The 9,287-nt window shown below is 49.8% G+C and overlaps 1 non-coding gene across 1 annotated transcript; it reads left to right on the top strand.

The window, feature by feature from the left end:
- The first annotated feature begins 7,094 nt into the window (after positions 1–7,094).
- Positions 7,095–7,169, top strand: TRNAP-GGG (transfer RNA proline (anticodon GGG)). Its single transcript has one exon. It is a non-coding gene; the product is annotated as a tRNA-Pro (tRNA).
- The last annotated feature ends 2,118 nt before the right edge of the window (positions 7,170–9,287 follow it).

Here is a 9,287-nt window from a genome sequence, read left to right as displayed (position 1 = left end):
TTCGGGAGTTTTGATGTTCCGAATATTTCTCTCTTTCAACCCTGCGCCGTCTGAACCAATTTTTTGCTGCCATGTGGTCATCTAATCTGTCGCTAGAAACCCCGAGCGTCGGGTTCCTGCCCTGACTGGCCGCCATAGCGTTCTCTCCTTTTGGCGATTACGAAACGTCGCTCAAGTGCAGAGGTATTAGGAAGGTTTCCAGCGCTACATTTACCCTGCTAGGGCTACTGAAACAAGCCTCGTCCCCGCAAGAAACGCCTTTCGCAAACGCTATTCTCGGCAAAGCCAACGAGTGATTCAAGTGCTGGGACATGAGGAAAGTATCCAGCCCCACACTGACCCTCATAGGGTTGCTAGAACAAGCTTCGTCCCCACAAGGAGGGTTCTCCGGGATGACCGCTGGCTCGGTTTCGGTGTACGACTGCCTTGTGCAGTCCCCGATGCTGGAGTCTTAAACGATTTCCGCTCCGTTCTGCTGCCTCTGGTCTTTTCTCGGCTCGGCCGCCACCCTATCCTGGTCTAGCCAAGACGATATTGGAAAATCGCCCTATTGCTCGGATAAGAGGAAGGTCTCCAGCGCCTCCTTAACGTTCTCATGGCAACTGGAACAAGCCTCGGCCTCGCAAGGGACGCCCTCCGGAATGACCCCTCTCTGTAGGCCGGTAACGGCCTCACTCTCGACGTGCTCCGTCTCAGGATTTCGCCACCTCGCACTTTTCATGCTCTTCATTTACTGGCGCAACCTCAGTCTCTTTGAATGGACAAATTCTGCACTGGTCACTTTGATCTTTACTGTCGCTTTCCACAGAAATATCTAAACGGCGTAACAATGCCTGTTTGCCAGATCGTGCCTCTTGAAGTCGACATCGGAAAAGCGAGCTAATCAAGAAGACACGTTACAGGGAAGTACCCACAACAACCCTACAGACCAAAAGTTACGGTCCAGCTGTACCTACACGCAAAAACTCTCGAAAAAATCAAGAAAACTTTCTACGTTTTCCTCATCCTCAAATACAACAGCCTATACCAAGCCTGTAGCGCTACGAGATGCTGGATTTCTATGTCAATTTCCCTTATGTGCCTTTCGTACTCTGTGTCTCGCCTTATTTCGGTTTCTTTGGCGCCTTCGCGTTTCCAATCAATTCCTTCTGTCCTTAATCTGTGCTGTTGCTTTCGCTCATACACACTTCCCTTTCACGTTATTCGTCCCGCGTTATGAATTCATCCCGCTCTTCCTTTCTCTGGTACACTTTGTCCGGCCTCATTTCGGCTTCTTTCTCGCATTCGCCTTCCGTCTGACCCTAGATATCCTCCCAAGCCTCCACTATCTCCTTGTCATCTCTGCCAATTGCCTCTATCACATCAATAACCTCTGCCCTTTTCACCTGCTTCTCACATTCATTACCCGCATATCGCGCTTAGGTCTGCTCTGCGCAACTTACTCCAATCCATGGCCACCATTCTTTTGCCGACAAGTTTCTCAAGGAATTAAATGTAGAAGCAAGGTATCTTCCAACACGGCTTCCTACACCCTTGTTTCCAGGAAAAACCATGTTAAGGCTGGCAACTCTCCAGGAGAAAAGGTTGTGCACTCACCATGCCGAAGTCGAAGTGCTGCGCAGACTATCTTACCGCTGTCATCCAACGTTACGACTGGAGGTCCGAAGATTGCCCATGGAGGAGTAAGCGAACTTGGGGCTGGGCACGATATGCAGGACGTTTTAGAAACAAGTTTATATTTACAAGTTATTTCAACGTACTACAGAAAAAGTTTATGAAGAAATTGCGGCAGCCGATGACTCCAGCCGTGCACCGATCTTTTTATCCCCTGCGTGGCCATTGTTCAGTCGCCTGACCCAGTCCGGCATCAGAAGACCGATGAACTCAGGTCCCACCAATCCGGAGGCTTGTTGCCCTTTTCCACCGAAGGCCATTTTGTCGCGAACAGGCGCACATTACTGGGAACAAACAGGGGATCGGGGATAGTACACTGATTCCGTATCGGGCGTGGGCGTGCCAATTTGGGCAATTGACAAGTGGTGGACCATATCCTTGCACTGAACGCGTCTCCGGCGGGGACGTGCCAATTTGGGTGGCTGAGACTTGAAGGCCCATATCCTTGCTAATTGCCCCTACCTCTCCTGGCAGAGGTACTCCCATGATGGCCATACAGCATCCCATTTGAAAATGACCTTCACGAGGCCATCGGCCCGTTTCCCATAATCGCGTTATCCGTGAGCGGAGGTGGTCGAGCGGTGTACGGCCGATCACAACTTGGTACATCTGTCTAGAAGTCGAGCCCTGACTCAACGATTGAAGCTAATAAAGCAGAAGGCAGTGCTTCTCAGCAACCGCACCACAAGCTGGAAAAGCAAACTTTCTGCTATGGTGGCGAAGGATGCAAGCATTCGTGAAGATGAGTCATTAGCAAAAATAGCAGGCCTTCCACGCAAATAGCGTGAAGCAGTTCATCACGTTTAAAGGATTTTCACGTCAGAGGAAAAAATGGATGAAAAACCCGAATGTGTGCTAGAATGCTCGATGATTAAGATGAAGAGCCCCAAGCTTTATCAGAACCTCCGTAAGGAATCCGTACTGATGATGCCGTGTCCTGAAGTAACTGAACACCTGAAGTCACTTAAGACAAGGTATGGCGTCAGCTCAAAAGGCCTCGATGTGCTCATCAAAAAGACAACATCGATGGACTTATTACAATGCCATGGAGGTCCTAATGTTGACGACATGAAGTTGTCCGAGGACCTTTTCGTCACCACCGCTGGCCACATAGAAGGCTCTGTTGAACTTGGCCCATTTACATCAGAATATGACATGCACATTGTCTGTAATCATGGCATGGTCATAATGTTCGTCCCATTTGTTAGCAAGTGGACGCAGGTAATTGCAGCAGTTGCCACAAAAGGAAATGTTAAAGGAATCCTCTTAACGAAGATTATGCTGGAAGCAGTGATCTTAGTGAAAAAGGCTGGCCTGAAGGTTGACTTTATCATGTCTGCGGGAGCAACATGGAATTGAAAAATATTGACAATACTTGGTGCAGGGGCATCGCCAACTAGCACACAGTGTAGTGCGCGACATCCCATAGATCCAGAGTGGCGACTAAATGTTTTATTCAATTTTCCCCATGTGATGAATTGCTTACGCAAAGGACTACTTGGCGCTGGCTTCATGCTGCCACATGGTCGTGTAAGTCTTTCATGCGCAGATAATGGCAACCATTGCAACCGCATTCATACTACACTCGTTAAACATCGTAATGATACTTATTTTTATTAGTGCAGGTGACACTTCAACCAGCACGCACAGGTATTCCCAGCGATGGCACGTGGTGTTGCAGGCCCTGCACGGCATCACGTCAAGGCACTCGAACCCCTTTATTGTCAACTTCAGAGAGCTTTGCTAGCCTTCCACCTGTTCAGCGACAAAGTGACTCAAGGACTACGGGTGCACAGCGCAGCATTTGAGGATACCTATGGCGACATTTCTGCGACACTGAATTTCTTTGAGGGAGTCGCAGAACCCCTTTCTTAGCAGGCGTATTACAATCATGGTATGACTTTGACAGCAGCGTGGATGTGGGATTTGCAAGCCATGTGCTCAAGAACTATTTCCTGTTTACGGGTACTTCGTGACCTCATCCAAGTAATGACTTGTCACTGTGCTGCCGAGACTATGCACCCAAGATCTGCATCCGTGAACAAGCTGCATACTTTTTTGTAACTTATGACAAGTTGGGAGCTCCATAACAAAGGAAAGCAGGGCTTCTTAAGCCAGTCAACAAATACAAGGTTGCGGGTGACTTTGTCAAGTGTGCTGCCACTGTTTTACTACCTGAAAGAAAGTGTAGGTTTTAAGTACCTCATGAACAGTCGACTAAGCCAGGATCCTGTTGAGTACCTGTTTGGGATTGTGCGTCAGTCCTTCGGCTGCAATTCTCGCCCTACATCTCAGCAGTTTGTTGTTACTGTAAACTGACCTTCTTTCAGTAACCTCGCCCATTCTGTCTGTAGGCGAAATTCTAAACCCGGTGTCCTTAATTCATTGTTGAATGCCGATGCCAACCAGCAAGCCTTTCCAAGTGGGAGGCACAAAATCATCAACACGTTCTTGAACGCTGGAAATGTTGATGCCGCAGAAGCAGTGACTCTGAAAACACAGCCAGACCATTCTCCTTGCACTATAACATGCGCTGACAGCCGCTTAAATTTGTATATCGCTGGTTATGTGGCGAGAAAGTGCATTTTAAAGACAGGATGTGACGCCTGCCTGAACTTACTACTGATCACAAAAGAGGCAGCGGAAAATTTGAGAGATGCAGAGTTTACCCATATGAAATACAACGGTGGTTCATTATAGTCTGCCTTCCCTCTGTGCCAGCTTGTGGTGAACTTGGAGAAAGACTACAACTTGTTTTGGTCTTCTGGAGTTGCACGCAAACGGTGTTTTAAATGTTTTAGATGTTGTCAAAGCAAAGCGGCAGCATCAACTTGGCTACCCTGATCACTGCGAATCTAGGACTGCAGAACTCACGGCTTTCTACGTTACAACGAAAATACATTTCTTCAACAAGAGCGTGCATAAGCGTAATGAAAGAAGGCTCCAGGCATCAAAATGTATTAAGCCCAGTCGATGTACCGGAACTCCACGCTACAAGGTGTTTTTCGTTCTGCGCTTTAACAGTAATAGCTACTTATACTGTGATGGGACGCTTTCCGGTATGTTCGCAATAGACGCGAACCCGCAACCATTACAAACCTTGAAGAATGGATATCCACTCTTCTCAAAGACGCAGCTAACTCGACCACGGAGGTAGACCAGGAGGAGGACGGCCCGGCTCCAGATGCTAAATTGGTCCATCTATGGTCTGCGCAGCGGAGTTTGCAGAAGCGCTGGCTCGCGCAGAAACACAACCGTGGCCTACGCAGACGCATCGCGCAACTGGAACGGGATATCGAGAAATACTCACGAAAGCTCAGTCAGGAACACTGGCACCAGCTATGCGACCGCCTTAATGGCCAGCTAGGGTGCAAAAACACCTGGTTCCTGCTTAAACACCTACTTGACCCTAGTCAGACTAAAACAGCGGACAATTTCAATTAGGTACAAGGGGCACCCCTCAGGGTGCGGTCCTCTCCCCCTTCCTTTTCAATGTGACCATGCGAAACCTGCCTCCATTACTGGAAAGCATCCCGCATATCAAACACTCCATCTATGCCGATGATATCACCATCTGGACCAATAGCGGTTCCGATGGAGAAATCACGGAAGCATTACAAGCGGCCGCGGATACCGTACAAAATTTTGTGCGACAGAATGGTCTAGCGTGCTCGCCGACAAAATCGGAGCTTCTCGTCATCCGTGATAAATCAACCAAACACGCCTCCGAAAGGGACGCCACCTTCCCTATACGAGTCAGTATGGAAGACGGCCCAGTTCCGCCCGTACTGACTATAAGAGTCCTGGGGATGTTAATTCAACATAACACCCATAATTCTGAGGCGATTGTCCGATTACGGACGACAGCCCGCCAAATATGTGGCCTAATCAGACGAGTAGCCACACGACACCGCGGTATGAAGGAGGCTGATATCTGCCATTTGACGCAGGCTTTCCTGATCAGTCGCGTCGTGTATTCCTTCCCTTACTACCACCTACGCCTTTCTGACAAGGAAAAGGTTAACAGCGTCATTCGCACAGCTCATAAAGCTGCCCTTGGTCTCCCGAGGTATGCGAACACTGAACGATTACTTGAGCTAGGTATATACAATACCCTAGACGAACTCGTGGAGGCCCATAAAACAGCCCAACGTGAACGACTCTCCCGCACCGCAACTGGCAGAGTTATTCTAAGTAAACTCGGGCTGAATCCCGTTATGAATTCAGCAGGAAGAACAACATTACTCGGTGCGGTCAAAAGCCGTTTGGTTATAAAACCATTACCCAAGAACATGCTCTCTGGGAGACACGACAAGAGGCGGTCTGCCAGAGCCAAGGCCCTTCAGGAAAGGTACCAAAACAACCAGCACACCGCTTATGTCGATGCAGCAAAGCAAAATCACCAAACTTACGTAGTGAGCGTCGTGACCGGAGAGGGAAGTATCCTCAACGCCGCGACCATAAAAACAGCGTCCACCGTGGAAGCGGAAGAGACTGCCATTGCTTTGGCCATCATGAATCCCTCCGTGCAAACAATCATAAGCGACTCCAAAAGGGCAATAGTCAACTTTTCGAGAGGCAGCATAGGCGTATGTGCAGCGCGAGTCCTACGGGACTTTAATAATGAAAACACTGTTGAACTCGTATGGGTCCCTGCCCATTCGGGGAATCAAGGGAATGAGGAGGCGCACTGGGTAGCCCGAGGTCTAATCAACCGGGAGATGTGCCCCTCAGACTCGGATCCCATGGATGAGGCACCGACGACATACCAGGAAATAACAAACTATTACAAGCAAAAAAGGCGAATTTACCCGCCTGCAAACGCAAGCCTCACGCGAGCGCAAGCCTCGATCCTGCGTCGAATCCAAACTAAATCGTTCCCCAACCCACATTGGCTATCCATAATTACCAACGGGCAATGGAACCCAATATGTCAAAATTGCACAAATCAAACATTGGCTACCCAAAATCACATTCTTTGGGGGTGCGAGGGCTTACCCCCTCCCAGGTCGCTCCTGCCAGCTCCCTCACAACAGACGTGGGAGGAGCTGCTCAGAACGCCGGATGAAAAACGACAAAAAGCCCTCGTTGCCTGGGCCGAAAGGGTCGCTCCTCGAGAGGGGCCATCCTAGGACTCGGGCCTGCCAGATAACTGAGCAGAATCTCAATAAAGTTGTTACCACCACCTGTGATTAGATGCTCAGCGTGTAGGGTAGGCACACTTTAGGGTTCCTTTATAGCTGTGCCATGTTCATTGTGAACAAGGAAACAGAAACACTCTGATAGTATGACGTAGTAGTTCTGCGGAAACCCGCAAGGTGGAGAGAAGTAATGAATAAAGGGGAAATCTTGCCTTTGCTTGCCTTTGCCTTTGCTTCGTGTTGTCGACAAATTCGACTTCGCCCTGCCATCTGCTAGCCGCCTGGTTAGCTCAGATGGTAGAGCGGCTGCCCCGGGAAGGCGGTGGTCCCGGGTTCGAGTCCCGGACCAGGACGAATTTTTCTTCAACTATGAGGCTTTTCTTTCGAGGAACCCGTATGGGTTTCCTTTGTAGCAATTGCTACGAACAGGTGGATGTCTGATTTCCCCTTTATTCATTACTTCTCTCCACCTTGCGGGTTTCCGCAGAACTACTACGTCAAACTCCTGCCTTTGCTTCGTGTTGTCGACAAATTCGACTTCGCCCTGCCATCTGCTAGCCGCCTGGTTAGCTCAGATGGTAGAGCGGCTGCCCCGGAAAGGCGGTGGTCCCGGGTTCGAGTCCCGGACCAGGACGAATTTTTCTTCAACTATGAGGCTTTTCTTTCGAGGAACCCGTATGGGTTTCCTTTGTAGCAATTGCTACGAACAGGTGGATGTCTGATTTCCCCTTTATTCACTCTGATAGTATGATCTGAAGATACGGATGATTTCTTAGGACCTAAAATTTTGGAACAAATTTGAGTGGTATGTGCCCGCAATCGTATAGTCAAAAATAAATTTCGGGGTTTAATGTGAAGAACCACTGCGTTCGCATTATTAGGCAAGCAGTAAAGGGCAGGAGGGGCACATGTGTAATTTTGACCATCTGGTGTTTTACAACCGGCAACAACATGGACACTTTTGTATTTTGCCACAATGGAAGTGCGGCCAACGAGGCCGTTTTTTAATCTTAAGCTCTAGTGCTTAGCAGCGCAAAGCCGCAGTTACTACTACGCGCTTTTGCGTCATTTGTGATAAGTACTGATTTAAATGGAGTGGTAAATATAGCTCCATATATATGTACTATAGAAGCAAGTCAGGCATAGATACACTGGCTTTCGAGCTGTAGACGAGCAAGAAGCTCGATAAATTGCCGGCTGGCACAGTCGATACCACGAGCGCAATCAAAGTACCGGCCTGTGCCAGATTACGCTAGCAGATGACGTTGCCGATACTAGAATACCAATATGGCCTTCAAAAGCTTCCTTTACACTCTGCTTTGTTAAATTCAATCCTCTTTTCTTACAATGGAAGAATCCTGTGCGTAAGAACGGCTTAGAAACGCGGACCGCCTCAAAACAGCGATAATGTCCTAGTGACGCGCTCCTTCCCAGTCGCGTCAATAGGACATTATTCTAGTGCGCTATAGCTGTGCTTGTGGTTCCGCCTGAGGCCCACCGCCGGAACCAGACAACGCTGCAGCTCTCGTGGCTGCCAGCAGTTCTGTCGGCCCGGCACGCGGGCCGGAGCCAGCAGAGCTCGCCGCCAACGAGTCAGTCAGGCTCCATGAACCCAGGGCGGTGACCATCTTCACCATCCCTGGCGCCGAGGTCACCGCCAACGGGCAAATCACGCTCCACGAACCCAGAGTGGCGAGCGTCTTCCCCTGCCTAGGTACCGGATCATGGCAGCTTCGCCTGACGCCACGGCCGCGGTCGTTCGACACATCGCAGAGTCCCCGCCGTGGTACTGCACGTGGGTGAGTCGCCTGTCAAGTGAGAAAGGAAAACTCTATCGCCTACCCGCGGACGATTCGAGGCACAACGCCAAGCCGCCTTTAGACTCGTCTAAATTTGCATGTAGTCCAGTGTTATTGTGAGCGTGTGAATGCCATACGCGTCATGATATACAGCCTATAAAGGCGATGTCTCGTCTCCACGTCTTCCTCATTGTGCTTAGCCCCTGAACCAATGAACCGCTATCCCAAAAGTTAAGAAATGGAACCGCTGGCTACTTGTTAGCAAATCCGGATGAGGTCCGGACCAAGGTGAACAAGAGCGGTTTTTGACTGTGAATAGCACGATAGTGGAGCGACCGGCGAAGGAGACGCGGGCGGCACACATACCAATTAGAGGGGCTGTTCCGCCAACGGCGACACAGACAACAGGCGTCGTGGCGGTTATTTTCCTCAGTCAGTTACCAAGGTCAGCGCTCATTACCGACAAATGCGCCCCAGTGTCAATGAGAGCAGATAGAAAAACACCGTCGACCCGCACGTCAAGAAGGTTCAGATGAGTGGAGAACTTCAGTAGAGGATTTGGCGGCGTAGGGAGCAATGCAGCGTCACCTCGAGGCGCTGCATCGTCTAGTTTTCCGGCTGGGAGCGGCGTCCGAAGGGAGTCGGCGAATAGGAGTGACGGGGCCGGGGTGAG

This window comes from Dermacentor variabilis, chromosome 6 (assembly GCF_050947875.1).
Source record: "Dermacentor variabilis isolate Ectoservices chromosome 6, ASM5094787v1, whole genome shotgun sequence".
Taxonomy (NCBI): domain Eukaryota; kingdom Metazoa; phylum Arthropoda; class Arachnida; order Ixodida; family Ixodidae; genus Dermacentor; species Dermacentor variabilis.
The sequence above is the reverse complement of the archived record's forward strand: the minus strand, read 5'-3'. Positions and strand labels throughout refer to the sequence as shown.